General features: G+C 41.5%; 1 protein-coding gene across 4 annotated transcripts in view; it reads right to left on the minus strand.

Annotated features, from left to right (window-relative positions):
* RABGAP1 (RAB GTPase activating protein 1) overlaps positions 1 to 17,341 on the minus strand; it is a 188,919-nt gene that overhangs the window by 168,265 nt on the left and 3,313 nt on the right. Inside the window, exon 2 of one of the 4 annotated variants that reach the window (XM_062207597.1) lies at positions 14,543 to 14,674. The exons of 1 other annotated variant lie outside the window; for it this stretch is intronic. The gene's annotated coding sequence lies outside the window, so the exon portion shown is untranslated. Of the gene's footprint in view, positions 1 to 9,066; positions 9,227 to 9,854; positions 9,932 to 14,542; positions 14,675 to 17,341 lie in introns of those variants that run through there. 2 more of the 4 variants (XM_062207598.1, XM_062207602.1) reach the window with 2 other exon arrangements.

The raw sequence follows: 17,341 nt of genomic DNA on the forward strand, positions 1-17,341 counted from the left end.
TTGTTCTTTTCTCAGACTATTTTTTTCTTTTTGACAGGCAGAGTTAGACAGTGAGAGAGAGAGAGACAGAGAGAAAGGTCTTCCTTTTCTGTTGGTTCAGCCCCTAAATGGCGGCCACGGCTGGCGCGCTGCACTGATCCGAAGCCAGGAGCCAGGTGCTTCCTCCTGGTCTCCCATGCAGGTGCAGGGCCTAAGCACTTGGGCCATCCTCCACTGCCTTCCCGGGCCACAGCGGAAAGCTGGACTGGAAGAGGAGCAACCGGGACTAGTACCCGGTGCCCCAACCAGGACTAGAACCTGGGGTGCCAGCGCTGCAGGCACAGGATTAGCCAAGTGAGCTCCGGCGCCGGCCCTCTTAGACTATTTCATTAGATAATATTACATCTTTCTATTGTATGCTGGTGACAACCCAGCCCAATCTTTTCTCTTGAATTCCACATCGGTATTTGTGTTTTCATTATTTTCTATTTAATGTCAAGTGTCTGATATGTGCCAGGCACTTGGTATAGTGTTATGGTGAGGAATAAAAGGAACTATTCACTAGTTTTTGGTACTATTTATTTTGATAGGGTTACAGTAGCAGGGAAAATGAATTAGCAAACAAGTATAATATAGTGCTTAGAATAATAGAGGCATGCAAAGGGTGAAAAGGGAATTATGTAACAGGATTTTACTATATCTGTGCAGTCAGTCCACAGTCATCTCAAAACCAGGCCATTTAACCTCTGTGCATCATATATACATATTTTTTTCTGTTAGGTTCTCTATCCTGGTTAGCAATCAAAGACCCAAGAAAACTATTTAAAAAACAATATATAGTGGCCGGCATTGCGGCTCAATAGGCTAATCCTCCGCCTGTAACACCGGCACCCCAGGTTTTAGTCCTGGTTGGGGTCCCGGATTCTGTCCCTGTTGCTCCTCTTCCAGTCCAGCTCTCTGCTGTGGCCTGGGAAGGCAATGGAGGATGGCCCAAGTGCTTGGGCCCTGCACCCTCATGGGAGACCAGGAGGAAGCACCTGGCTCCTGGCTTCGGATCCGTGCAGCACGCCGGCCATAGCGGCCATTATGGGGGGGTGAACCAATGGAAGGAAGACCTTTTTCTGTCTCTCTCTCTAACTCTACCTGTCAATAAATAAATAAATAAATAAATAAAGCAACAACTCCTTTTACTCTTGTCTTTAGCCTCCTTTGGAACTGCAGTCAATTTCAGTTCCAAAAAATACCCCCAATCTATTCCTTCTTCAACAGCCCTGTGCCACTGATTTGCATTTTATTCTCTTTGAATTTGGCTGCAACCAAAATTTTCCCTTCTAGACTCTTCTGGTCATTGATTATTTAGCCCTTATAGCTATGTATTTCTAAAACTTATATGTGATCCTGTATTTCACCCCTCTCATCCTCCTCAAAGCCTCTGATAGCACCTGATTGAAAGCAGAAGGAAATCCAAATTCCTTATATTATTTTGCTCTTTAAAGTCCGGATATGATATCTATCTACTGTCATAGTCTTATTTCTATCAAATCATACTAGATAATCCATGAAACACATCATGCATTTTTATGCTTTCAAGCCTTTGCACTTGCTGCCAAACTAGGCACATCGTCTGTTTCCCGACTTACCCTTTCTCTACACATAACAAGCTAGTGATATAATCATGTATTCAACCTCCCCCTTCCCCTCTGCAATGTTTATTATTTCCTTCTACGGCTCCTAAGCCCCTAAGCCTTTTGTTTTTTTTCTGTTCTATCACAAAACTGTAGCATCTGCCATCCACTAAAACGGCACACAGGGGGCAGGTGATTAGCCCAGAGCTAAGACACCTGTGTGCCCTACGGGGACAAAGCTCTGGCTCTTGACTCCAGCTTTCTGTTAATGCAAACTCTGGGTCACAGGGGTGATGGCTCAAGTAACTGGGTTCCTACCATTCATGGAGGAACCTGGATTGTGTTCCTGGTTCTTGTACCAGCTGGTGAACTGTAGGTAAGAGATCAGAGGGTCCCAGCCCTGGCCCTTATGAGCATTTGCGGACTGAACCAGCAGATGAGAGCTCTCTGTCACTAAAATAAATTTTTAAAATAATGATGTTACACCTCTTTTCTACTCCATTACATTGATTGATCCATTCACCCTAAAAAAGACTACTCATAAACTACCATGCCAAGTGCTGGGATTACCATGGACACAAACAGTCCCCATGGACTATTTGTGAACAGGGTCCTTATCTGTTATTCATATTATTGTCAAATCCTTGTTTATTGGCAGGGTTCAGTAAGTATGGTTGGCTGAATATACAATCAGCCCTCCATATACCCATGAATTCTCTATTTGTGGATTCAACCAAAGATGTATTAAAAATATTCTGGAAAAAATTCCACCTTAACTAAACATGCAGACTCTTCTTGTCATTATTCCCTAACACAATAACTATTTACATATTACCTACACTGTACTAAGTATTGTGAGCAATCCAGAGATGACAAAGTAAGACAACCCACATACTTACTATATGCCATTTTATATAAGAGACTGTGAGAGAGTGTGTCCTGAAGCAAATCCCACATGGACACTCAGAGACGACAGTACTTCATCAGTGCCTTTTAGGGTCCATTTGATGTGAGGAGGACAAATGACAAACACATTGTACTATGTGCATGTGACAAAAGATGTGGATACGAATAATGATTAGAACAGACACAGAAAGAACCTTCCCTGAGTGTGCCTGACTCTTCATCAAGTCCCCAGCTGTCATGGCCAAAAAAGGGCAAACAACTGAATCACAAAATATACCTTGGATTCCTTCAGACTAAACACTCTCACCACTTTCCACCCAATACCCACCATTTTTATTGCTCAATCACTGAGAAAATGAGCTGAAGAGATTCTTAAGGAAGACACTTTAAGCATCTTCCTAAATCTGTAGAGAAAATAATGAGGGGTTGTCAAATAATCCATGGAAACTGCATTACTCTGAAGACTACATCGATTTCAGTATTTTGGGCACCAAAATTAACTTATCTTTCAACTTTTCACAAAATTCAATACTATCATATTTATTAGTTGGGGGCCAGTTATACACCCAATAAGGTGCTAAAAAGTTTTACATGCATTATTACTAATCTTCACACTAACCTTGTTAGAATAAGGATTAACTTCTTATGACAGACAAACTAAGGCTTAGATGGGTTTAATAACTTAAGTTCCCAGAGAAAATTATTGAACTTGACCCAAACTCAGCTATCTGGATGACTTTATCCTTTTCTGGATTTCATCTATCTTCATTATCTTCTACTTCCCACTCATCCTCTATGCTATTCTCAATTGTATCCTTCTAAAGCACAGACCTGGTGCTATTACTCTCTAAAAGAATACTGCAGGAAGTAGCAATAGAATCAAGCCTCAGAGATACTGTAGCAGGCCAATTCCTGTGGGCTTGTTGCCCTTTAAAATTACACAAGCAGGTTACAACGACGCTATAAAAATCATACAGTATCAGGCTCAGCTCAGCTTCTTTCTTCTCTGGTTCTGAACTTTGTTTCCTGCCACTGGTTTTCACATGAATTACTGACAGCCTATCCCTGATGAGAGTGGGACAAATTCAACAAAACTCAATGGAAAACCATCCTTCATTATAAATAACAAATTCCTTTCCACTAGTACTAATTACTAAAAATAATTTTGTCTGTGTCTGATACTGAATTTGGGAGCTGTTTCTTTGAATTATTTTACTGAGCAAAGACAATCATAGTAACTTAAGCTTTCTGATTAATTTCAGTTTAGCTTAAAAATGAGAAAAGAAAAAATTATCTTGGGGCTCATTTGCACTCAAAGGCAAGAAAAGATCAACTTATCAAAAAGTCACTCAGGCAAATTTTAATCAGTGATGCTTGTGACAATTCCTTTCTTTAAACTATGTGATAGAATTTTCTTGCTTTTCTGAGACTGAATTCCATTTGTATATATACATTTCGTTTATCTTTATTCTTCAATAACAGTAAAATTTGATTGTAACTTTATGGGATCTTTAGGAAAAAACTCACAAAATCAATCCAGTAAAGCACCTAAAGAAGAAAGCCAATGTTTTCAGAATTTTTCCTCACTTCTCATGAGTAATTAAGTTTTATCAGGATTTTAAGTAAACAACGTAGTATAATAGAAAACAGACTGGGCGTTGAATTCCTGGGTCCTTTTCTGATTTGATTTGGACAGTGTTGTAGCTGCAGTTATGTAAAATGTGAAAATGGAACCTTTTCTGTTATTGTGTGAATGTGAGTAGATAGGAAAGGAGGAAAAATACCAGGTGCTTTCCAGTATAATTCCTTGGGGCAGGCATAAGTAGATCCATCTTTACAAACAAAGCAACTGGGTCTCAGTCATTAAGTAGCTTCTTTTCAGTCATATACTACATAAGTGTTAAGATTTGAGATATCCAAAGTTCATACTCTTCCCACTATACATTGCTACCTCTAAGAAAAAGTGTTAAGAGCTAGAAGAGATAGAATTCACATAAAATAATTCATTTAACTCTATGCTGATTATCTGAGTGCAATAATGTCAACACCTGAAAAAATAAAACCATGTAAATGATTTTCCCATGTCTCTGTGGATATTTCAGGAAATAGCACTTTAATTTTTTCCAGAACTCTATGTATGTTGGCTTTATGCCACTGCAACACAATATCTCCAAAACTAAGTATTTAAATTGTTATTTGGATGCCATTTCCACAACAGAAACTACCCCTAGGAACAGGAACTACCCCTAACCAGCTTCAGGTTAATGTACTACGGATTCATAAGATCAAATTATATTTCTGCTCTTGCTAATATAATTTTTAAAAAACCTTGTTTTTATCTTTTCTGATCAGATTTCTAAAGCATAATATAATTTACTTTAGCGTTTTGTAAATATAAAAACACTTTTTAAGCAATCAAGGTTATCTACCAACTTTTCCCCTTTAGGAAATTAGTCAATATAGTTCCTTCTCCTCCAGTTATAAAAATGAATCTATCTGTACTGATCTAAAACACTTGCATTATTCACTCTTCTGTAATCTTCATTAAATTTAATGCCAAGCAAGCACATTCAATAGATGACCAAAGCCTAAGTAAAGTAAATAGAGCTTCTCCTTTCTATGTTCTATCTTCAAGGCACTGTGTGTGGGCAAGCCACAAATGTTTGGCGGAACACACCTGATTTTTGTGCTCTCTGATATGAGGGCCTGGCTCAAAGTTACACAGGGACAAAAAGACATTTTATAAGTGTTTTAATTAAAGGGTGGGCAGTCAAGCATTTACTAAGCCCGTTATTCACACCATTATAACAGGTACCTGTATAAGATAGGAAATTATCAAAATAAAGTTCCATAGATCTGAAAAGATCTGTTATTACAATAAAAAGATTTTAAAAGATAAACAATATTTCTGCTGAGGTACAATTTTAATACAAGCATTGGCTTTTGAAGTTTGACAGAAGTAAGATTTTTCTGAATTCAGAGAATTCAAGGTAATTACAATAAGGATATAACCATTTCTCTTCTAAAGATGTATCAGAGATCTAGTCATAGAAAATTGTGTGCCACAGCAGATACACATGACATATTCCACACTCAGCTAGCCGAATCAGTTACTGGCATATATTCAAGGGCACAAGAGCTTATTATCTCTATTATAAAATATTAAAGTAAATCATGGCCCTTTGCACTAACACACATATGCCCAACATTTAATCAAATTTAGCCTTCAATGCTCTTATTGCGCTTGATGATACTGTAAATATGTTCCTAAAGAAAGATTCTACATACCCATTCCTTTGAACAATACAAATGAAAAATCAAATTCTAGTCATAGGTTGGACTTTAATAACCAAAATGTATATAAGGGAAAATTGGAAAAGGATGCTTTAAAAATAGCCAAATTACTGTTAAGCGTTGAATTATAACATTACCTTAAAGTTACCTCAGCAATTCATATACCTTAAGAAATTCCACATTTTATTGTGCAGAAAAATGTACTGTCACAAAGATTTACAGATCCCAAAGAGTAGCAGTTTATAACTTAAATGCTGACACAACCTTAACTAAAAATAAGTAACAACTATGCATTAACTCATCGAGAGGTACAAACCTCCAAATATGGCAGCACAGCCAAACAATTAAGACAACTAACTTCTCATTCTCAAGTTATATACACATTATTCAATGCCAAGCATGGCCTTATAAACAGGCTTAGAGTTTCCTTTTATTATTTAGTGACCAGAAAAGGGAATTCTGGGGGAAAAAATTAGGCCTTACAGAGCTTCATTCTGAAAGAGCAATCTTCAAAAAATTCTCAAGGGTGACTACCTCAGAGTATTAAAGTTGACTTGGAAAGAGAAGGGAAACTTCCAGGCCCAATTCTATAAACTAATGTGTTGATGACTTGCTTACTTCCATATTTGGTCAGTCTTTGCACATGAAGAAAAACAATGCTGTTAGGGCCAACAAGACTAGTTACAATCTAAGTTTAATTCTATAAACAACAATGATCCCAAGAAAGGGGTAGAAGTAGAGAGAGATGACTAGGTTACAAGTTTATACAGAAAGAGAAACAGATGTTGCTACAGTTGTTTTTTCCAGGTACACTCATGGACATCAAGCCCTTAGCTGTGAATTTTCTTTTTTCTGTACCTACTATGGAAAATCAGCAAAACAAAGCAATTGCATAAAAGCAAAATGTCATGCCAAATTCTGTTCTATGTACCTTGGACAAATTATCACTTTTTACATAATATGTGACTTCAACTCTATTTACCAGTGTAGTATTCATTTATTCCACATTTGAAAAGTTTAATGATACATGTTTGTACTGAACTTTGCAAAGATAATATTATGGGTAGCCCATGACAGAACCTTAGCACATCAGTGTTTCATTTTATCAAGATACTCCAAGTAGCACTGACTTAAACTAATCACTTTCCAAAGTCTGTACTCTAAGGACACCTGTTAAAACAATTACTGGAAAATGATGACATCTTTCAAAGTAGGCTTTCCTTTAGCTAGAAATACACTGAATGAAAGACAATGACTTATTTAAAAGAAACTTGGTTGTAAAATTCAGCCAGAAATATACTCAGTAAAAGACAATGGTTCTTTAAAAGAATATGGTTTTGTAAAGTTCAGTTATGTTGTGTGGAAAATCATGAGTTCCTCAGGAAGATAAAGTAGGGGCCTGCTTTGTGGCACAGGTGGTTAAGTCAAGGTCTGCCACTCTAGCATCCCACGTGCACACTGGTTCAAGTCCCAGCTGCTCCACTTCAGATCCGGCTCCCCGTTAATGCACCTGGGAAGACTGTGGATGATGGCCCATCTTGGCCCCTGCCACTCCCATCAGAGATCTGGATGGAGTCGCAGACTCCTGACTTCTACCCAGCCGAGCCCTAGCCATTTCAAGCAATCAGGGAGTTTACCAGCAGATGGAAGCTGTCTCTCCCTCTCTCTCTCTGTAGTTCTGCCTTCCAAATAAATAAATAAATCTTAAAAAAAGAATAGATAATGTGCAAATGCACTTTTCTCAATATGCAGGAACAAAGATGGGAAACACTCATCTTCGAGTGTTAGAGCCCTACCATATGAGGGGTCCTTAAAAAATATGTTATAAAAAAACCATGCATGGATTTTAAAAAATGTTTTGTATCAAAATACTTAAATTCCATTTTCCATGGGATGATTGCTCTTTTTGAAGTCCTCTATATTATTTAATCACACACTTTACAAAGTGGACTATGCTGAAAATGCTTAGTCCATAATATTTCTTTTTTTAAAGATTTATTTATTTATTGAAAGGTGGAGTTACAGAGAGGTCTTCCATCTGCTGGCTCACTCCCCAGATGGCTGCAACAGCTGGAGCTGACCCGATCTGAAGCCAGGAGCTTTTTCTGTCTCCCACATGGGTGCAGGGACCCAAGGATTTGGGCCATCTTCTACAGTCTTCCCAAGCCATAGCAGAGAGCTGGATCAGAACTGAAGCAGCCGGTACTAGAACCGGTGCCCAGATGGGATACTGGCACTGCAGGCTGCGGCTTTACCAGCTACACCATAGCGCCAGCCCACATAATTTTTCAAATATATGCCTTATTGATAACAAAGACCTAACTGTAAACTTATAAAACTGAAACAATGAAAAGGAATTAAACCATAACACAGCAATATTTCAACTTTATGAGTTTCGGTTAATATTGTCTATGAAAGCTACATGTAAATTTTAAACATTATCTATATAAATCCATCATGTACTCAAATTGAAGACTACAAAGGAATATCATAAAGAACTCGCTCCCTGATTTATCTTGTTTTAAAAGTAAGCTCTACTTGCAAGTCTTCAGTACAGAGTACACACTTCAAACAGCATCCTAGGGCTGGGAATTTGGTCTAGCAGTTGACATTAGTTGAGGACACCTGCATCGCATTTGTGAGTGCCTGGGTTCCAGCCCCAGCTCCACTCCCAAATTCCAGCTTCCTGCTGATGGCACCCTGGGAGGCAGCAAGTGACTGCCCAAGTACCTGGGTCCCTTCCACCCCAATGTGCAAGACGTGGACTGAGTTTTGAGTTCATGGTTTCTGCCTGGCCCAGCCTCGGCTGTAAGAAGCAGGATGGAAGCTCCGGGTCTCTCTCAAATAAAATAAATTCTTAAGAGAAAAACTATGTATAAACCAATCTATACAGACTTAATTAAGGCAACAGGTGCTTCATTAAACGGACTAAACTAAGTTTTTTTCCACAACTACTTTTCAAATGTCAGATTAATGTGACAATTCCATTCACCTTCCAGTTTCTCCTTCTTAAACAAAGCAGCTGGCCACACACGCACGCACACATACACTCTCTCATTATTACTCCAGCCTCATGACTCCGAATAGATTCTGAAGCAAATGAGAATATCAAATGAATTGTGACACCCTGTCCCTGACAGCTCCTTCCTCTCGTATTTAAAAAAAAGAAAAGAAAAAATAGGCCAAAGCCAAAAAGCTATCAAATCCAATGGGGCAGTGATAGCGAGACACTACAGTAATACTTAACGCCGCCTCCTACAACCTTTGCTTCCAGGACACAGGGGGAAGAATCCTTCGAGTAACCACAGCCACGCAGACGACTGTAAGAGCAGGAACAGGTGACACCCGGCCAGAAAAGTTAGCAGAGTGAGGGACGACGCACTGCTCGGCCACGGACAGCGAACTCGTGCAAGTCTGAGGTGTGCACCACGGAAAACTACGCCCGCAGCCGAGAACCGAGACAGGGCGGCGAGAGCCCGGGGCAGCCGCTGCAGACGGCAGGGTGCGATGCCGGGGCAGCTTCCAGGTGCAGGAGGGGAGACGGCTCAGGACCAGCGGAAGACGGAGCGGCACGGAAAGTACGCCGAGGCGTTCCCAAAAGACGCGGACCGGGACGCCAGCCCGAGGCCCAAGCCGGCCTCAGTCAGTGCAGGGCCCTCGTGGGCAACGCGGAGAAACTGAGGCGCAGGGCGAGGCCGCATTCCCGCACAGGACCGTGTCCCGGACACCGGAGTCGACACACACGGGCTCTGCTAGGGGGCCGAAGGCAGGCCCGCGGAGGCGGACACCCACCCAGACAGGGGGAACCGGTTCGGGCAGGGGCTCCCGGAGCGCCCCGGGCCGCGCATGCGCCCTCTCCCCTGCATCCCAGCTCCCCCTCCCCCCAATCACAGCGCCCCTCAGAATTGGGCCCGTCGAGGGAGCGGAGCACAGCCCCGCCGGCCACCCGCGGGATGAGGAGACAGCCCGACTCCTCGCGGGGGCCGCAGGAAGACGTCCCCGGGGCTGGTGTCTAGGAGGGTGGGAGGAGGAGTGGAAACGCGGCCCTACCCGACCCGCCGTCTCCTCCTCCGCCGCCCGCCGGTCGCCGTCCGGGAGGCTCCGCTGCCTGGGCCTCCCCAGCCGCCCTGCCCCCGCCCTCCCCGCCCCCTGCTCACGTGAAAGCGGCTCCTTCCGCCCTCTGCCCCGCCCCCTGCTCCTTCTCTTAAGCTCGCGGCTAGCAAGAGCCACTCGATTGGCCCAGCGCCGGGCAGCGGGGTGTGGCTTCCTTTCCCGGGAGCCCCGCCTTGCCGTTTAGCCCGCCCCAGGCCTGTGCGCATGCGCGAGGCGTGCGCCGCTGGTGTTTGGGGTGAGCAGCGGGCTCCGGGCGCAGGACTGGGTAGCACCTGTTGTGCCCAAGGTGCTACAGCAAGGAATCCCCTGCGCGGCTTTCGCGTCTAAGTCCTGTTCGAAAAGCAGCACGTAACGGTGACTCCGTTCGCCTGGCGTTTTATTGGGGCGCACCGTGTACCAGGGATTGTTAAAAGCGTGTTTACGAGTAGCTCATTTCAGCTTTACCACAAAATCGGTGGGAATGCCATGCCTTCGCGCGCCCCGTGAAGGTGCAGCCTAAATGACCGATTCGCGCCCCACGTCCGTGGACCGCTGGTACAACACTTCGGGCACAGCGAAGGGCAGAAGTGAGCAAGGCAGTTCCAGACCGAGACTCGGAGACGGGGTTTTATTTAACGAGCACTCGGGGTGAAGCAGTCATACAATGAAAGCCCGAAGTCCCCGTCCTGAGCCACTCTACAGTGTTCTTGTGAACAATAACCGTGGTTAAGGAGCTGCTTGTCTCGGTGATCTATCTAGCAATTCTACAGACTCTCCCTTGCTCTTCATTCAAGTGGCAAGTGCCCTTTTCCTGGTGGGTGAGTCACCGACAGTGTGTTCTGGTGGATACTGCAAACCAACCAGAGGAAAGGCCATTCTCCGTTTAAGTCCCTCTTTGTGACTTGCAGACCCTGAGAGGAGCAGGTGAGAACAGACACGGTTGCGCCCCTGCAGGGAAGTCGTTTTGGTTTTCATCATACACAGTTATATAGTACATACTCATTTCAAGGTATTCAAATAATATGGCATTAGGAAGGAAGTAAAATCCCCTGGCGCCCCTAATAAAACCACGTCTATTATTTGGTGATCATATGTTCATGTATTTCTTCATTGGTATGCATACTATAATATACATGTTAAATCTTAACATACATTTTTAAAAGAAAATTTTATTAGACAATCACACAATATGCCTTGGTGAAAAACAAAATAGACAAGCTAAAACAAAAAATAAAAAACATTACATTCCCACCCACCAATGTAAATACTCTAGTGTGTATCTTTTCATGTATGTATTTTTTTCAAAATGAAGCCACACAGTTTAGTAATCTGCTTATAATCAATTAATACCTACATTATTTCAGGAAATTTTCCTCTCATGTAATTCCTAGATCACATTCAAATTTTCTCGCCAAGTATTTGTACACTTACAGGTTTCCCAAATCAGTAATATAATTTCAGGAAAATTCGTCCTATTATCTTACTACAATGAAATATGCTAATGACTAATTTTTATTTTTCTACAACATTCCCCAATCAGTTTCTAATCTAGCCCCATACATTGCATCTGGTATTGTCACTTAAGTCTTAAAATATGGCACTTAAGAAAAAGATTAAGGCACTGGATCCCAAGCCAACTGAAGTGCAAAATTTCTAGATCTGAATGGTTGGTTCCTCAAGAAGTCATTGAGGTTGTTTCTCTAAGCCTCGTATTTCCTGCAAACTGGAGTTGCAGCTAATGGCTCAATGGATTCAAGTTAAACATTTCCAACTAGTATACATCAGATGTGATGTCTTTTATTTCATGTTTCATTGTTAGACATAATACATACTATTGTATTATATAACTATTGTGTAATAACTATTCAATTGTGTAACTGTATAATACAATAGTAGATACTGTAGTTAATATAAGGATGATAATGTTGAACACTAGGGATAATATACATGCTGTTTTATATAAATGCTGCTTTTTTTTATGTTCATTTATTTTTATCCACTTGAAAAAGAGTGAAAGAGACAGAAAGCTCTCCCATCCACTAGTTCATGCCTCCAAAAGGTTGCAAGAGCCAGTTGGGTTAGGCCAAATTTAGTAGCCTGGTTACCCACAAGGGTGGCAGGGGTCCGGACATTTGAGCTAGTATCTGCTGCCTCCCAGCATGCATTAGCAGGAAGCTGCAGAGAAAGCGAAGATGGACTTGACCCAGGCACTCAGATAAGGAACTTGGCAACTTGACTCTCTGTGCCTCAACACCCACCCCTGCTTTTATTATTCAGTCATTTTTTTTTTTTTATTTGACAGGTAGAGTTACAGACAGTGAGAGAGAGACAGAGAGAAAGGTCTTCCTTCCATTGGTTCACCCCCCCAAATGGCCGCTATGTCCAGAGTTACACGGATCCAAGGCCAGGAGCCAGGTGCTTCCTCCTGGTCTCCCATGCAGGTGCAGATGCCAAAGCACTTGGGTCACCCTCCACTGCCTTCCCGGGCCACAGCAGAGAGCTGGACTGGAAGACAAGCAACCAGGACTAGAACCCAGCGCCCATATGGGATGCCAGCATCGTAGGCGGAAGATTAAACAAGTGAGCCACGGCACCAGCCCCTATTCAGTCAATTTTACAATACAGTTTATCTACTCTATGTCTACCAATGCCATATATCTTATCCCATTGACATAAAACTAGTTTTGGTTTCAAAATATGCCCAATTTCTTTTTTCAGCACATGGCTTTCTACCTTAGAACATATGGTTCCAGTTACAGGAGCTGATGTGAGATAAAACAATGTAGTAGAGAGCAGCCAGAATCAGAAGGTCTTTGCATGCTCAAATAAGGAAAGTGAAGTTCAACCTTTGGACACGGGGCTGGCCTTGGTATTTTAAGGATGTTGACATTATCAGTTTTGTTTTTTTTTTTTTTTTTTTTTTTTTTAAGGATCACACTGGGAAGGCTATGGCAGATAAAATAGGCAGATAGAATGGTCTGCAGGCTGCTTGGGATCAGGAAGGTTTGAATAAAGGAAGTAAAGAGAACAAGTGAATAAGGTTTTGGGATACTGAAAAAGGAAACATTCTCAAGTTCACTGATTTTTCTGCTGGCTCCAATCTTCTTTTGAACCTCTCAAGTGAATTTTTCATGACAGTCATAATTTTCAATTCCAGAATATCATTTTGGCTCCTTTCTGTAATTTCTGTTTAATGATATTCTCATTTTGCTCCTATATTGTTTTCCTAACTTCATCTATTTGTTTCTTTAGTTCTCCGAGCAACTTGTGACACAGTTTTTTAAAAGCTTTTAAAATTGTCCCTGAGGAAGCCCAGGGACAATTTCTGTTGATTTTTTGTTTTTTTGATTGAGCAATACTTTTCTTATCTTTTTTTGTTAACATTTATTAATTTATTTGGAAGGTAGAGTGGCACAGAGAGAGAGAAAGCAAAGCGAGCACACTTCCACACGCACTGGTTCACTTCCTAAATTGCTACAATACCCAGGTCTCCCAAGCTAGAGCCAGGAATCAAGAACTCCATCCCAGTCTCCCCCAGGGATGGCAGAGGCTTCGGGGCATCAGCAGGAAGCTGCACTGGAAGCAAGGTAGCCAGCACTAGGATAGGCACTCAGAAATGGGATATTGACGCTCCAATGGGCAGCTTAACCACTGCGCCATTCCTGTAACTTTGTATGCCTTCTGACTTTTGTTATTCAAAACTGGACATCTGACTCTTACAATGTGGTGACTCTGTGCTGTGGCCTGAGTATGATTTGGCCCCTTAAGTCATGCAGGAGTTTAAACTTCCCAAGTCATAAATTACTGCACTCTTAATCCAATTACGGCACTGAGTGGTGAGACTTTGAGGAAGTCTTAGCTTTCGGGTGGAACCCCTCCATGATTCACTACTGGTGGCTTATAAGGACAGAGATATATACTGATGTTCTCACACACCCTGTCTTTTGCCATATGATGCCCTGTGCCAACTAGGGACTCTGACAACAAGAACACCATCGCTAGAAGAGAAGCCAACAGGGCCTGTCTAGTCTTAACCAGTGAATCTCCAAAACCATGAGCCAGAATAAACCTCTTAGTAAAAATAGCCTGCTTCAGGTATTTTGTTGTAGAACAAAAAGCTCACCAATATATCTGGAGCTCAGATTCTCTCTTGCCCTGGGTTTGCTTTTTAAAAAATGTTCTCCCTGCTGGGTATCAGGATCAGCCTAAGGTGAAAGCTTTAGATCTTCTTAGATCTATTCTGAGCCTGCATGCTTCACTGGTTATACATAGTAGCTTTCTACTTTCCCCCACCTAAGTGGTTGCTTTCCATATTCTAATCCTTAAAATCTCTGGCTTCTAAAGAGAGTAAAAGGGAAACAAACAAAACAAAGTGCTATTGCGTTTTAAAGTCCCTGGGAGCCAGTTCAGCAGGTAGGGGTTGAAACAGTGGCAGCCAGCCACTTTGTCAGTACTCTGGAAGACAAAATCAGAACTCAGATAACCAGTCTTTGGAAGACAAGGTTCTTGTTGCCCACCCTGGCACTAGTATGCCTGCTTCACCAGCAAAGTGGACATGGGTGCCTACTACAGAGTAGGGGGATGGGGCTATAGGTAGCTGTTATCATACTGAAGGCTGACATCTACTGAAATGAAACTCAATTTACCAGCCAAGCTGTCTCCTGGAAGATGCAAGAATTAAAATAAGACTCCAGAGTTCCAAAATATTTAGAGCGTTTCTGCCAGTACAGCGTTTCTGTCTAGGTGTAGAGTTGAATTCTTTGTGCTTCCTTCTCCATCTGAGAAACAGGAAAAAAAAAAAATGGATGAAGAAAAATGAGCAATAAAATACAGCCTAAGAGGGCCCTTTGAGACACCACCAAAAAAGACAAACATACAAACTGTGAGAATTCCAAAGGAGAGAAAGGGCAGATAGAATTGTGGCAAAAATGATCACAAACTCCTCGAATTTCAAAAACAACATGATACACAAATCTATGAAGCACATGACCTCAGAAGAAATAGTTACATTAAATATTTTATAGTTGAACTGTCAAAAGCCAAAGAACAGAAAATCTTGAAAGCAACAAGAGTCATATACAAGAGGATCCTCAATAAGATTACCAGTCAGCTGCTCATATGACGATATGAAGTTCATATATTCAAAGTGCTGAACAAAAAATTCCATATCTACAAAACCATCCTTCAAAAATGAGGGAGAAATTAGACATTCCTTGATAAAATCTGAGGGAGCTTATTTTCATGAAACCTATCCTTCAGAAAATGCCAAAGGGAATCCTTCAGGTTGAAATAAAAGGATACTCAACAGTAACTCATCCATATGAAAGAAATAACGATCTCTCATAAAACCAGTGGCAATTCTAATAAACAAGTATTATAATTACTGTCTGAAATGCCACTTTTTATTTTTTACAAAATTTAAAAGACAAATGCATAAAAAAGCACTCATCTATGTTATTTGATACACAATGTATAAAATTATGTCATCTTGACATCAGTAACAAAGTACAGAGTTATAAAGGAACACATTTTATATGTTATTAAAGTTGGTATCAATTAAAATTAATTACTTTTTGAAAATTAAATGCAATTCCCAGTAACCACCAATAAAATATCTACAGAATAGATAGAAGAGGAAATGAGAGGGTAATTAATCATTTCATGCTTCAAAAATAAATCACAAAGGAATGCGGTAACAGGTTATGAGGATTTTAAAAAGCTATAAAGCATACAAAATACTAATATCAAAGTGACAGGGCTAAGAGCCTCATTATCAATAACCCGCTGTGGCCCAGCGGGTTAACACCCTGGCCCATATAGGCACCGGTCGGGGCTAGTTCGAGACTGTGAAGATGGTCCATGTCCTTGGGACCCTGTACCTCCATGGGAGACCCTGAAGAAGCTCCTGGCTCCTGGCTCCTGGCTTTGGATCAGCACAGCTCCAGCTGCTGAGGCCAACTGGGGAGTGAACCATCAGATGGAAGACCTCTCTCTCTCTCTGCCTTTCCTTCTTTCTCTGTGTAACTCTGACTTTCAAATAAATAAATAAATAAATCTTTAAAAAAATGTAAATGGAATAAACTATCCAATCAAAGGATAGAGATGAGTAGATGGATTTAAAAAAAAAAAAAAAAACAAGATCCAACTACATGCTATCTACAAGACATTCACTCTAGACACAAAGACACAGCAGTAAAAGATTGGAAGAGAGATTCCATGCAAATAGTGACCAAAAAAGATCTGGGAAGGTTAGAAAAAATAGATTTTAAGTTGTAAAATGCTTACAAGAAATGAAAACACAATATATTAGGCTGGCGCCGTGGCTTAACAGGCTAATCCTCCGCCTTGTGGCGCCGGCACACCAGGTTCTAGTCCCAGTTGGGGTGCCGGATTCTATCCCGGTTGCCCCTCTTCCAGGCCAGCTTTCTGCTATGGCCCGGGAAGGCAGTGGAGGATGGCCCAAGTGTTTGGACCCTGCACCCACATGGGAGACCAGGAGAAGCACCTGGCTCCTGCCTTCGGATCAGCGAGATGCGCCACCCGCAGCGGCCATTGGAGGGTGAACCAACGGCAAAAGGAAGACCTTTCTCTCTGTCTCTCTCTCTCACTATCCACTCTGCCTGTCAAAAAAAAAAATAAATAAAAAAAAAAAAATAAAACACAATATATTAATAAAAAGTTCAATAAAGCAAGATCCTATAAAAGTTGCAAACATCCAGACTAGCAACAGACTCAAAATATTTGAAGGAAAAATTGACAGAATTTAAGATAAGTGAAAGGGGGGCTGGCACTATGGTATAGAAAGTAAAGCTGCCACCTGTGATGCCAGCCTGCCATATGGGTGCCAGTTCAAGTCCCTGTTGTTCCATTTCTGGATCCAGCTCCCTTCTGGGAAAGCCATGGAAGATGGCCCAAGTGCTTGGGCCCCTACACCCATGTGGGAGACCCAGAAGAAGCCCCTGGATCCTGGCTTCAGTCTGGTCTAGCCCTGGCTGTTGTGGCCATTTGTGGAGTGAATCAGCAGACAGAAAATCTATCTCTGTCTCTCCCTCTCTCTGTGTAATTCTGCCTTTCAAATAAATAAAACAAATCTGTTTTTAAAAAAATAGGTAAGTAAAACAGTTCCACAATAATAGTTGGAGACTACCCTATTTTAGATAATAGGTAGACTAACCAGATAGAAGATAAGGATTCAGAGGAACTGAACATCACAATGAACCAACCAGACCTAACAGACATAAACAGAACACTCCACCCAACAGCAGAATAAACATGCTTCTCACGTGCACATGGGACACCTACCAGGACAGAGGTATATTAGGCCACAAAACAAGTCTCAACAGCTTTAACGAGGAGTGTTTTAAAAGTATCTTCTCCAACCACAATTGGCTTAAATTAGAATTCAGTAATAAGGAAAACAGAAAAAATTCACAAACGTGGAAATT

This window comes from Lepus europaeus, chromosome 12 (genome assembly GCF_033115175.1).
Source record: "Lepus europaeus isolate LE1 chromosome 12, mLepTim1.pri, whole genome shotgun sequence".
Lineage (NCBI taxonomy): Eukaryota > Metazoa > Chordata > Mammalia > Lagomorpha > Leporidae > Lepus > Lepus europaeus.